At 41.4% G+C, this 14,356-nt stretch overlaps 1 protein-coding gene across 11 annotated transcripts in view; it reads right to left on the minus strand.

Moving 5' to 3' along the window:
• The window catches only part of SUPT3H (SPT3 homolog, SAGA and STAGA complex component), a 559,042-nt gene extending 545,243 nt beyond the window's left edge, over window positions 1-13,799 (minus strand). For 4 of the 11 annotated variants that reach the window (XM_032802086.2, XM_075063608.1, XM_032802084.2 and 1 more), the window contains exons 1-2: window positions 13,560-13,799; window positions 12,782-12,821 (exon numbers count right to left, since the gene is read on the minus strand). The gene's annotated coding sequence lies outside the window, so the exon portion shown is untranslated. Of the gene's footprint in view, window positions 1-7,852; window positions 7,920-12,781; window positions 12,822-13,479 lie in introns of all 11 variants that reach the window. The other 7 variants (XM_075063609.1, XM_075063613.1, XM_075063610.1 and 4 more) reach the window with 7 other exon arrangements.
• Window positions 13,800-14,356: the final 557 nt, after the last annotated feature.

A 14,356-nucleotide genomic window follows, 5' to 3' on the forward strand; every position in this document is an offset into this window, starting at 1 on the left:
AAGCATTGTATACTGGATTATGCACAGTGTTACACTGACCCTCTATTTCAGTGGTTCTCAACCTATTTAACACGTGGGCCGCATAAAGCATTTTATGTGTTATATGGGCCACATCCACACAATATATATATACTACCTCTATTGCCCTGAGGATGTCACAAGGGCTGCAGCAGTGTGCTGACTGGGCCACATCCAGCCTGCGAGCCACAGGTTGAAAACCATTGCTCTATTTCTTCCAGGAAATGAGTCTGAGACCTGAAAGTCTAGATACTGACAATTAAGCCTTTACGGTTATTCTCCTGCAATTCCTCTAGCAGATTTGAACTAACAGGCTATCTAAAGTGAACTGGCCTAGCTATTCACAATGAAAGTATTACCCAAATTATAAAATTACAAGTTTTGACACATTTATAGTGTAGAAGGTCAAACTATGCAACACTCAATCACCAGTATTTAGGTGTAAATTGCCCCAGTCACACACATGAAGATAAATGAACTATTTCTGTACTACACGAAAAATGTAATAGCATGTAGGATGTGAGAGATATAGCAATACTCCTAACTTCTCTAGAATGCTATGAGCCAGGGAGATAATGCAAGAAGATCAGTGCTCAAGATGCACTAGACCTTGACAGAGAGGATTTGGGATTAGAAGCAGGCTGCATCAGATCTTCATACAATCATGTTGTTCAAATCAGGAGATGGCATCAAAGAAATCTGGGCTTCTGCTTTTTGGAAAAAATCTATGAAACAACATCAAGTTAAATGCAAATGCAGGTGTTAAAATTCTTGCTAGCAAACTATTATGTCTGCTGTTATTGCTGCTTCCTCTGATGCATTAAATTCTTAATTTACCATTTTCTTTAAAGTGGAAAAATTTATTAGCAGTGTACCACCACCATCCAACTCCACACCCACAACCCTGGATCTATTAATGTCCTAGTCTTCAACCATGACATTTTGTCTTGGGATAGGACATGTATGAATAGCCCAAATTCGACTCAGCTTTGTGACATAACAGCAGCCATGTTGGTTCAGACCAATGGTCTATCTACCCTGTCTTCCAACCGTGGTCGGTATCAGGTGCTTCAGAGGGAATGAACAGAACAGGGCAATTTGTTGAGTGATCCATCCCCAGCCACTGGCAGTCAGAGGTTTAGGGACAACTAGAGCATGAGGTTGCATCCCAGACCATTTTGGCTCGTAGCCATTAATGGACCTACCCTCCATGAAGGTATTATTTTTTTCAACCCAGTTAAACTCCTGACCTTTACAGCACCCCCGACAATGAGTTCCACAGGTTGACTGTGTGTTGTGTGAAGAAGTACTTCCTTTTATTTGTTTTAAACCTGCTGCCTATTAATTTCATTTAGTGACCCCTGGGTTTTGTGTTATGTGAAGGAGCAAAAAACATTTCCTTATTCACTTTCTCCATGCCATTCTTCATTTTATAGACCTCTATCATATCCCCCCTTAGTTGCCCATTTTCTAAGATGAACAGTCCCAGCCTTTTAATCTCTACTCATATGAAATCTGTTCTATACCCTAATCATTTTTGTTGCTCTTCTCTGTACTTTTTCCAATTTTAGTATCTTTTTTGATACGGGGTGACCAGAACTGCAAACAGTATTCAAGGTGTGGACATACTAAGGATTTATATAGTGACATTTGATATTTTCTGTATTATCTCTCTCTTTCCTAATGGTTTCTAACATTGTTAGCTTTTTTGATTTTTGCTGCACACTGAGCAGATGTGTTCAGAGAACTATCCACAATGACTCCAAGTTCTCTTTCGTGAGTCGTAACAGCTAACATAGACCCCATCATTTTGTATGTACAGTTGAAATTATGTTTTCCAATATGCATTATTTTGCATTTATCAATACTGAATTTACTGTGTCTCATTATCATCATTCCATCAAGTTTGTGTTGTCTATTACATCAATATCCTCATTATATACCAGTCACTCAAGTTCACCCATATTAATATTTAGACTTCTTGCATTTGTATATAAGCACTTATAAAATTTGTCAATATTTAGTTGTTGGCCTTCATGTTATGTAACTGAATGGGATGCTTTTGTTTGACAGTTTCTTTTCAGTTCCAACCTGTACTTCATTAACTTCTGTCCTCTCCTCTTTACTACAATTATCCCTTTAATAAATCATCCCTTAAAGGATGTCTGTCTAAAACACATACTCCTCTGTACCTGTTGGCTTTTCCCCAGCCCTTAGTCTAAGAACGCCTCTTCTACTACCTTTATAATTTTACAAGCCAGCAATTTGGTTCCTTTTTGATTTAGATGGAGCCCATCCTTCCTGTACAGGCTTCTCATTTCCCAAAAGGTTCCCCAGTTCCTAATAAACCTAAATCCCTGCTATGAATATCACAGTCTCATCCACTTATTGAGACTCTGCAGTTCTACCTGTCTAACTGGCCCTGCAAGCGTAACAGGGAACATTTCAGAGAATGCTACCATGGAGATCCTGAACTTCAATTTTTTACCTACCAGCCTAAATTTGGCCTTCAACACTTCTCTCCTACCTTTCCCTATATCACTGGCACCTACGTGTACCATGATCACCAGCTCCTCCCCAGCACTGCACGTAAGTCTGTCTAAATGATCTACAAACTTCACACCCGGCAGGCAATTCACCAAGCAGTTCTCTGGGCCATCACAAACTCAACTACATATTTTTCTAATAATCATATCCTCCATTACTATTACCTGTCTTCCTAATAATAGGGGTCCCTCACCTCAGAGAGGTATCCTCAGCGTAAGAGAATAACATAACATCTTTTGGAAAGAGGATCTCAACCATGGGATTGTTTTCTTCTACTTCCGCTTGATGCTCTCCTTCTCCAAGATATTCATCTTCTTCAACACAGAGGCTGTCAGATGGGAAGAAGGGCTCAACACAGAACAGGAGTGGGAATACTCCATTATATCCCCAAAAGCCTTATCTATGTACTGGTCTCCCTTAGCTTTTCCAGTTCAGACACCCTACTCTGTCTCTGAGGGCCAAGAACTGCTTTCACTGAATGCACACAAATGCCACCTGCCCACAAGGCAGGTAATCGTACATGCTGCATTCCTGCAATAAAATGGATAGCCCTCACTCTGCTGCTGGACTTCTGACTGCATTATTTTTTTTACTCTTGCTGGGGGCTTTTTGGTTGTTTGTTCTTTATCGGGAAGGAACTTGGGGGGCGGGGGGGGGGAATCAGCAGGTGGGCAGGATTATTGGCTTAATTTTAGAGAATGTTTATTAGGTGTATCTGGCTCTCATGCTCCCTCTCAACTTCCTCGCAAAACTCCTGTTTGCTAGCTCCTTTAGTCTCTTACAAACTGGCTTTTTAAGCCCTGTTCTCCATGAGTTAGCCCTAACCCCCCTTGTCAAGGGATCCTAAAGGAATCAGGGATCAAAGGATGGCAGGCTAGAGAGCTTTGTTATGAAGCTCTCAGCTTTGTCTAGCAAACCGCTGGGTTCAGCACATGGCCCCCCCCAAACAGACCACACTATAAACTTCAATTAATCAGGCACACTGCAAGCAAGCAAGCGCACAAGACACACAAACAACAAACTCACCCCAAGGGTAACTGTCAGTCCTCCTTCACCTGGAGAACTCCCTCGCAAAACTCCTGTTTGCTGCTCCTGTTCACTAGCTAGACATGAGGAACATCGATTCTATAACAGTTATCTTCCTTCTTTCCACTTATGAGATAAACCATGACAACCCCATCATCTGTTCTCAATAATGCACATTGAATCTAGAATTCCTGTCTAAAAACCAGGAGAGCATAACAAAACTTTTTTCAACTCTACACCATCAACTATGTATAGACACTGGACAAAATTCTGTCCTCAGATGTGGTTCTCATAAACTTCAATGGGAGCAATGCATGTGCATGCAAGAATAAAATGAAGCCCACTAGCTTTTTTTCACAACTCCTCTCCATCTCAGAAGAGACAAGCAGTCTCAAAGGTTCACATCTGTAGCTGACAGGAATGCCTCTTTGCACATATTAATTTGTTTTCCTTAAAAAAGCATATCTAAAACCTACAAATAAGCAAAGATTTCCTTCTTAAGTTTTGACCAGTTGCACTAGACAAAAATAATTCTGCTTGAATTGACCAAGCTTATACAGTAAACCGCTGATCCTGTTAGAAACCATATAATACTAGGGACTTGTCAACACTTGAAATGCTACATCTGTGCCCCTATTGCACTTCAGCGTAGACACTACCTACACTGACGGGAGGGGTTGCTATCAGTAATCCACCTCCCCGAGAGGTGGTAGTTAGAGCAACAAAAGAATTATTCTTTCAACCTAGCACTGCCCACAACAGGAGTTAAGTTGGCTTACCTATGCCACTCAGGAGAGTGGATTTTTCACACTCAAGTGACAGTCGACCTACTTTTCTAGTGTAGACCAAGTCTAGGTGTCCAAATTTTTACTCAAAATGCAACATCTATAGCCTTCCTCTCATATTCCTTTTTGATAGCTACAATTTGTCCAAACATAAATGTAATGAGAGTTCTTTAAACTATCTTTGGCAGAAATTTTGGAAATATTGTGGGCCCAGCCACTGAAAGACAGACTGATAATTAACTGGATTGATTTACCAGATACAGAGACCTCCAGCTGAAAAATCACGCTATGGATGCAGGATTCTGTAGTGAGGCACTGAAAGTCACAGGCATTTCTTACTTCGAATTCAACTGGAAACTCTATAGTCGGAGGTCTCTTTCTCCCTGGAGGTACTCTCGCTCAGAGGAGGCAGAAGCTAATCTCAGACTCTTGCTCATCTCTCTTCACAGAATGTACTGTGCTTTTTGTAGACAAACTTGCCACACCAAGCTGCCATGCTTCCCAGTAAAGGCTAAACATTTGGTAAAGAACCCACGTCACAAAACTGCAAAATTCCTGTAAAGTAATTTGCTGCATCTAACAGAGGTGTAAAGCCTCGGTTTTGGATTGGTGAATATAAAAATAAAATTGATGAAAAAAAAAATCCTTGTAATGGTTGTGCAGGAGGGTTGTGGCACAGAAAAAGTAAAACAACTAACCAACTTCTCTGAATTAAAAATACTCAGTATCTGCAGAACACAGATTCTGTCAAAGTTTTTCAAAGCTTTGATGCCAACTCTGCCCACATATCTACACCAGTGACACCATCATAGGACCTAACCAGATCAGCCATACCATCACTGGTTCATTCACCTGCACGTCCACCAATGTAATATACGCCATCATATGCCAGCAATGCCCCTCTGCTATGTACATCGGCCAAACTGGACATTCACTATGGAAAAGGATAAATGGACACAAATCAGATATCAGGAATGGCAATATACAAAAATCTGTAGGAGAGCACTTCAACCTCCCTGGCCACACTATAGCAGACCTTAAGGTGGCTATCCTGCAGCAAAAAAACTTCAGGACCAGACTTCAAAGAGAAACTGCTGAGCTTCCGTTCATTTGCAAATTTGACACTATCAGCTCTGGACTCAACAAAGACTGTGAATGGCTTGCCAATTACAGAACCAGTTTCTCCTCCCTTGGTTTTCACACCTCTACTGCTAGAACAGGGCCTCACCCTCCCTGACTGAACTAACCTCGTTATCTCTAGCTTGCTTGCTAGCATATATATACCTGCCCCTGGAAATTTCCACTACCTGCGTCTGACGAAGTGGGTATTCACCCACGAAAGCTCACGCTCCAAAACGTCTGTTAGTCTATAAGGTGCCACAGGATTCTCTGCTTTTTTTTGATTATCCTAGTGTCCTTATAAGTCTATCTTAACAATTACTTTATGGATGTACATACACAACCTCAGAGCCATTTTTTCCACTCAGATAACCACAGGTAGTCTCTAGTTAAGTAAGTGATGGCTGTGAATGCCAGTCTCAGGTTAGAAATTGGCCCCAAATCTTCTGGCACTCATACCTAAGACTCTGGCAGGTAAAGACTGAACAAATCTAGACTTGTGTAACTGGTGTGGTATTTTACCTTTCTGACTAGTAAAAGTGCACTCTTTCTGCTTAGACCTACATAGCAGGACTTTAGCTCACAGCACAGTCTAGTACTCAAACCAATACCACCACTGGATTGTAGGGCATCACCAAACTTTACCTTTGTATGGTATGAGAATAAACGTCATTTCATAGCACCCTAGCATGAAATATATTATGGGGGGATTTAGGCAAGGTTCACATGTATTTAATATTTTACATAATTTTAAAAGTCTACCAAAATGTCTGTTATGTTTTACTCTTTGTTATTTGCAGTATGGTCTTGGAAACCTAAACATACAATTTCTTCTACCACCAATTTACAGATACTCTGTTTAGGAAGCACTGACATACTTGGTTTTGATTTAAGCCCAAGCTAACAACTAAGTTTTGTTTGCTTCTCTGGACATTTTATTTCGGCTTTTTTTTTGTTCAGATTAGGTGACTATAATGAACACAATATTCAGGTGGGAAAATACCACAGAATTATATGATGGCATAATATTTTAGTGTTAATTTCTATGCCATTCTTCATGCATCCTAATATTTGTTTTGACTGTCATCGTGCACTGCACAGGTGTTTTTACTTAAGTGTCCAAAACTACACTTTGATCTTTTTGCTGGCACTTTAAATTAATTTAGAGTCCAGCAATGAAAATACATACTTCTTGTTATTCTTACTAATTTGTTACCTTCATTTGTCAACAATGAATTTAATCAGTGACCAGGCTCCTCATTCATTTAACTCTGTTAAATCCCTCTAGAATTCCTCAGTCTTCTCTACTTTTGACTAACCTAATTTTGCGTTATCTGCAAATTCTGCAACCTCACTGTTCACCCTTACACCTTTAGCTTTCCATGGGTCTAAGCTTTTTAAAAAGAGTCAGTTTCTCTTTTTTGGACCTCAACTGCAGCATCTTTGCTGTTCTCAACTCCTTTCCAAACAAAGCTGCTAAGACCAGCTTCTTGGCTCTCACTCTGACCACACCATTCTCTTCTTTGTGTACCTCCTGTGGTTCCCATTTATCCATTACATAAAACACAAGCTTGTCTCTGTTTCTAAGGCCCCTCATAATTTAGTCCCACCATGACTATCAACTCCCACTTTTGCTCTGCAAATAATGTCATTTGCCTACTTCTTCCAAAAGACTCCACAACCATTACTTTACTACAAATAGATAAGATCTCATGGGAACAAAATCTAATGGAAAAAGAAATTTAGGAGAGCTATTTCTCAAAGAGACAATATTAAAAGCACAACAGCAAACTATCCCAATGCAAAAGAAAAATAGGAAGAATAGTAAGAAGCCCATATTGCTCAATCAGGACCTCTTCAGTGACCTAAAAATCAAAAGGGAATCCTACAAAAAGTGGAAACATGGACAAATTGCCAAGGATGAGTACAAATTAAAAGCAAACATGCAGGGACAAAATGAGAAAGGCAAAGGCACAAAATTAGTCATCCCTAGCAAGGGACATAAGAGGCAACAAGAGATTCTATAAAAACCATTAAGAGAAAGAGAAAGATGAAGGAAAGTGTGGGTCCTCTGCTTAGTGGAGAAGGAGAGCTAAGAACAGATCCCATCAAGAAAGCTAAGGTGTTTAACGCCCATTTTAGTTCAGTCTCTGGTTAATTAATATTAACAACAAGGAGGAAGCAATGCAAGCCAAATTAAGATAAGAATGGGTTAAGGAATATTTATGTTAGATGAATTCAGGAAGGTATGAGATGCACTTCACCCTAGGGTATTTAAGGAACTAATTGAAGCAATTTTGGAACCATTGGTGATTATCTTCAAGAACTCCTGGAAGACTGGAGAAGGGCAAACATACCAACTATCTTTAAAAGGGAACAAAGAGGATCCAGGAGATTATAGACCAGTCAGCCTAACTTCAATACCTGGAAAGATACGAGAACAAATTATTAAACAATTAATGTGTAAGCACCTAGATTATAATAAAGTTAAAAGTAATAGCCATCATGGATTTGTCAAGAACAAATCATGCTTAACCACGCTAATTTCCTTCTTTAACAAGAGTATTGGTCTGGTGGATGGGAGGAAGCTGTAGATATGATATATCCTGATTTTAAAAAAGCTGTTGATGCAGTCCCAATTGACATTCTCATAAGCAAACTAAGGAAACATATTCTAGATGAAGTTACTGTAAGGTGGATGCACAATTGTTTGGAAGCTGATACTCAAAGAGTAGTTATTAATGGTTTGCTATCAAATCAGGACGACATATCAAGAGGGGTCCTGCAGGGTCGGATACTATTTATAAGGCCCTACCTGAATTGCAGGATGATTGTCAAATAAATGATGCCGAGCTGCAAAGAATACTTTTCCATGATTTTCCATGTCATCACTGACCTTTATTAATTGCCATAATTTGGAAAAACCAAAGACAACCTATTTGTTTAAGAAAAATTTGCTGGAACAATATAAACACTCAAGTATTATGTTATGACTGCTTTTTTTTTTTATTTATTAAATAACCAGACATTTTGCTGCAACAATATTACTATCATTAATGCAGAGGGCTGAAAGCTGCTATCAGCTTGGATAAATGGGGTTATACTGTACTAATGGGGAAAAAAGCGTGTTGCAAACCACAAAATGTATGTAAAACTGGGGACTGTGCAAAGTAAGCTAATTAAAATCAAAACTGCAGTGGAAGCCTAATATTGCGGGAACCACAATTTCCACAATATTGCAAATTAAGTAGGGCCTTCCCTATTTAATATTTTCATTAATGACATGGAAATGAAATGGAGAGTAAACTTATAAAATTTGTGAATGATGCCGAACAGGGAGGGTTTGCAAGCGCTTTGGTCAACAGGATAAGAATTCAAAACGACCTTGACAAAATTGTAGAACTAGTCTAAAATCAACAAAATGAAATTCAGTAAAGACAAGTACAAAGTTCTACACTTAGGAAGGAAATAAAATCAAATACACAACTATACAAAGTGGAAAATAACTGGTTAGGCAGTAATACTGCTGAAAAGAATCTGGGGGTTACAGTTGATCATAATCTGAAGGAATCACTCTGGGATATATTAACAGAGGTGTTGTAGGTGCCCTCTACTCAGCATTGCAAGGCCTCAGTTGGAGTACTGTGTCCAGTTTGGGGCATTGCACTTTAAGAAAGCAGTGGACAAATGGGAGATAGTTCAGAGGAGAACAACAAAAGTTATAAATAGTTTTGAAAACTTGATCTATGAGGAAAGGTTTAAAAAACCTGGACACGTTTAATTTTGAGAAAACACTGAGGGGGAAAACCTATAAAAAAGTCTTCAAATACACTTAGGGCTCATAAAAGAGCATGGTGATTAATTGCTCTCCACGTCCACTGACGGGGACAAGAAGTCCCTTAATCGTCAGCAAGGAAGATTTCAGTTAGAGATCAGGAAAAACTTTCTAACTAACTATCAGAATAGCTAAGTTGTAGAACAGGCTTCCAAGGGAGGCTATGGAATCCCCATCCTTGGAGGTTATTAATAACAGCTTAAACACCTCTTAGGGATGCTCTAGGAGGTATACTTGGTGCTGCCTCAGTGCAGGGGGCTGGACTAGATGACCTCTCAAGGTCCCCTCTGGGCCTACATTTCTATGATTCCATAATAATAAAGAGTAATTAAAAAGTTAAGTTTAGTCATACTTTATTGGTATAGTTAGTTTTAATCCCCTTTTAGGGATCCCACCATAACACATGAAGCCTGTGAGCCACCAGGTCTTTGCAGCAGCATATCCTAACACATATTTGTTCTGTTTTGACATCTGTTTCAGTGTCTGACAATGGGAGCAAACATCCTTTTGTTCACTTGTAAACATTTGGAGTGAGACTTTCAAGAGCTCTCTGAGTTGGGCTAACAGCTCCCACTCAAGTCATTGAGAGTTTTACTATCAACTTCATAGAAGCAGCATTAAGCAAATACTGGGTGCTTTTGAAAATATCCACCTTTTTACCCTCCCCCTCCCGATTAACCTCTTGTTTTTTTACCTCCCATTATTCATTTTTCTGTTGAGAGTTATAAGGTGTTTTGATTACAAATATTTTGCTAGCTTTGAGAACATTTTAATTGTATTTTTGAGTACCCCAAGCATGTGAAAGTGCTTGGCAAGGGAGGGGACTAGAAGATTACTTATGAATAAAATTATTCTATATGTTTAATAGTAGCATGGAAACTAATCATCATTTTTAGCATTGCTGCTGATCTTTTTATGAAATACAAAATGTAAATTGGTCTAGCAAAATATAGTTTCCCACAAAGGCATCAACTTAAGTTTCAGTACTTTGGAGAGACAGGTTTCTGACCAGTTACCGAGGATCTCATAACCCAGGGTTTCTCAATCTTTTTCTTTCTGAGGCACCTCCAACATGCTATAAAAATTCTGCGGCCCACCTGTGCCACAACAACAGGTTTTCTGCATATCCAGTAGATTAGAAGATAGAGCTGGTGTTAGGGAGTAACAAGCAGGGCAACTGCCTGGGGCCCCAAGCCACAGTGGACCCCATGAAACTAAGCTGCTTGAGCTTCAGCCCCGCACGGCGGGCTCAGGCTTCAGCTTTCTGCCCTGGTCCCCAGCAAGTCTAACGCCTGCCTTGCTTTCTGGTTTATTTTGGAGGATCACCTAAAACCTGCTTGTGGCCCCCCAGGGGCCTCCGGACCGCTGGTTGAGAAACTCTTGTCATAACCAACTAAATCATGCCTAGAACAGAAAAATCACATGGCTAGCTGGCTTCCCCATTTTCTTTGTACACTTCATGATAGCAACAGTCCACACAAATTTCTGTGGGATTATCACACTTCTTGGGTTTGGCCTGCTGCCTTACCACATCCCTTGAGGCACACTATCATTACCCAGAAATGCAGAATCTAGCATGCCTTATTTCTTAACAGTATCTTGTAGGGATGGTATTAACCAAGAAAGGTGCTCAACACTGCATAAAATGATTATGCAAATGTAATTCCTACCACATGTAGTTTATTATAGTTTGCTTATGCTGACAAGTTACTAATCGACTAATCACGTTTTAGACAGTCACATTTTGTGTTATTCAAAATTACGTCCATAACAGCAATGTAGTTGGTTGTGACACTGTTTGGCTTAGCAAATAAGCCTGTATATGAAGAGCTAGATGAATTCTATTAAACCTTGGGTGTTATTGTCAACTCTATTGTTCCAAAAACATGAGTCAGACCCCCAAAATAAAAAGAACCTGTCAAATTTTTTTTATTTGTCTTCTAGTTTTCAAGCTTTTAGAGCATACTCTGGTCATCTGTTCAAGCTCCTGAAATTACTTTTTTTTTTTTTTTTAAATGAAAGCTAAGATTCTCATGTATTCACATGACTCCAGGAGCTGGGGCTTTAAGAAAACTACCAAATATCTCAGGAGCTGGCAAAACTACTTATGACACCACTCTCACTACTAATGCGGCAACAACAAACAAGATGAAAAGTCATCATAAGAGACAGGTTACCAATCTACAAGCATGAGGTCTGAGCAAAGCCCATTGAAGTCAATGGGAGTATTTCCATTGGCTTCAGTGGTAAAGAATAATAAACCTAAAACAGTAAAGGAAGGGGAAGGGAGAGAGGTGTAGTTTCCAGAAATGTCTTCTGTGAGGAGAAAGCATAAAAGGAGAAGACTCATAGCAGGCAGAAGAACATAGGAGTTTAGCTGAATATTTCAAAAGGAAGGCATTCTCTAAATACCTCATCAACAGAATTTGTTTCTAATTTCCATTTGGTTCAAATTATAATCCTTCAAGTAAACTCAGTTCTACAAAAATCTTCTGAAGTACTTCACAACACATCCTTAATGTTGCTTCAAGACGTCCTGGTCTACACTGGGAATTTACATTGATATAGCTACATCGCTCAAGGAACTGAAAAATCCACAGCCCCAAGAGAGGTAACTATACCGACTTAACCTCGTTGTAGACAGCGCTATGTCAACAGAAGAATTCTTCTGTGGACCTAACTACCGTCTCTCGGGGAGCTGGACTGCCCACGCCAATAGGAGACCTGCTCCTGTTGGCACAGGTGGCATCAACACTTAAGCACTGCAGCTGCCTGCTGTAGCATTTTAAGTGTAGACATACCCTGAAGCTAAGTATATTGCCCCAAAGATCATTTTCTCCTGGAATGCATATCTAATAAATACTTTGCATGTATACAGTTCTTTTCAATCACAGGTCAAAGTGTTTCAGTCATTTATTTGTGTAATTTCTATAGCTGAAGTTGCTTACCAAAATATAAAACATATTTTAATACACCTCTACCTCGATATAATGCAACCCGATATAACACATTCGGATATAACGCGGTAAAGCAGTGCTCCGCGGGGGTGGGGCGTGAGGGGGGCGCTGCACACTCTGGTGGATCAAAGCAAGTTCAGTATAATGTGGTTTCACCTATAACGTGGTAAGATTTATTGGCTCCTGAGGACAGCGTTATATTGAGGTAGAGGTGTATATTTAGTAAATGATAATGAAAACCACTGCACATTTATAAGAGTTACAACAGAAAAAAAATGTACTCTCTTGGACTTGAGAATGTATTAAATGCTCAGAACCTGGGAACATATATATGTGCCCTTCACATATAAAAACAGCACACATGCTTGTACTGCTATCTAAATAAAATCCATCAATCCCTCTGCCCCCACCAAAAAAAATGCTGGCAAGAGAAACCACCAAACTCTCAGAACTGCAAAGCTACACCACCATCACAAAACAACACTCAACAGTACCTGGCACACTTTTGGTGTAACTGGACATCAGCAACTTGTTCTATATAAATTATAAAAACATTTTAAAAGTTGTTTACAAACATGAATATAAATAGGACATAGTAAAACATTTAGTAAGCAATAGTGTAAACCCAAGAGAAATTGATAAGAGGAGAGAAACAGGATGCAGATCACCAGGCTAAGGAGTTATTTGTACCCATACTCCCCAAAGTGGTCACTTGTTCTGGGTGCCTCAGTTACTAGGGTGCTTTGAACCTGAATTTCAGACTTGTTAAGAATCTACAGCTGCCACTGAGGTCAAGTGGAGTTGTGGGTTCTCAGCACCTCTGAAATTCAGACCCAAAGCATCAGACTGGATACCCCAAACACACAGGCACCTGCAACAGGTGGCCAATTCTGAGGTGGGAAGGAGGGAGCTTGGTTTTAGCGTCTGGTACCAGGGAACAGATAACGTTACAAGGAAAGGAGCTGCAGAGGTTTTCCCCAGACCTGGGGTGCAAGTGGCACAGCACTGGGCAGAATCTAGCCCAGGCGCTGGGAGGCGTATTACCATGGTAACAGAGGCCAAGGCACATTAGCAAACATTCCTGCAAGAGGGTGCAAGACTCAGGAACACACATAATCCTCCCCTTCTCTCCCCCCTCCCCCCCCCCAAAAGATTACTAGGCAGCCAGACAATGCATCCCTTGGGTCAATACCTCCAAGGCCCCATGAACTCCCTGCTAAGTTAGCCAGGCAATAGCAACACGCTGTTCACTTCCCCGTGCTGATGACTCACTCAAAGGCTCAGACACACGGGGCTGGACGCAGAGGTGTGCAAGGAAGGAAGGCGCAGCGTGGCGTGGTGGTGGCCAATTAACCCCAGTGGGCTGATGTCCAGAGACAGGGGGGCGGTTGGACAGGGGGAGAAGGGAACTGCGCCGTCCTCCTTCCCTTACCACCAGACACGACGAGAGGAACTGAGGCCTCTCAACAGCCGCTTGGCTCTAGCTGACTAACCGACCGGGGGAAAATGGCGCCGCCCGCCGGGGGAGGGGCTAGTTCCGCCACACATCGGCTGCGGCGCACCCGCGCCTCCATCCCTGGGCGGCCGGCGGCGGTTGGAGCCCTCAGTGAGGAGGGAGGGAGAGCAGGGAAGGGCCGCGCCATACCCAGTCGTAGCCCGGCGGCTGCTGCTGCTGCCGCCGATCCCCTCACAGAGGGGTTCCCCCTGCGCGGCCGAGTGGGTGGCGCGGTGGAGCAGCTCGTAGGGGAGAGGGGAGCTGGGGAATCCCTCAGGGGAGGTCCCTGCTTGTAGGAGACCCCTGTGTAGGTGCTCGGATATCCCCCCCGCCCCCCGGACTTTCAGAAGAGACCCTGGAGCCATCAGGAGGTGCTGCTGCAGGCATCTCTACGGTCCCCTCTCGGTACCTGGTTAGGAGGTTCCATATGTTGTATTTACATTAGAAATTAAAAGGGGCACCGATCTAACACTGCTATGCCGCTTGCCATAAATTCAGATGCTAATAAGTTTTCTCCCGCTCCGCCCCCCTCCCAGTAGACAGGAGAGGCCCTATAGAAGCCAGGCACTGCTGC

The sequence above is a fragment of the Chelonoidis abingdonii genome, chromosome 3 (genome assembly GCF_003597395.2).
Source record: "Chelonoidis abingdonii isolate Lonesome George chromosome 3, CheloAbing_2.0, whole genome shotgun sequence".
Lineage (NCBI taxonomy): Eukaryota > Metazoa > Chordata > Testudines > Testudinidae > Chelonoidis > Chelonoidis abingdonii.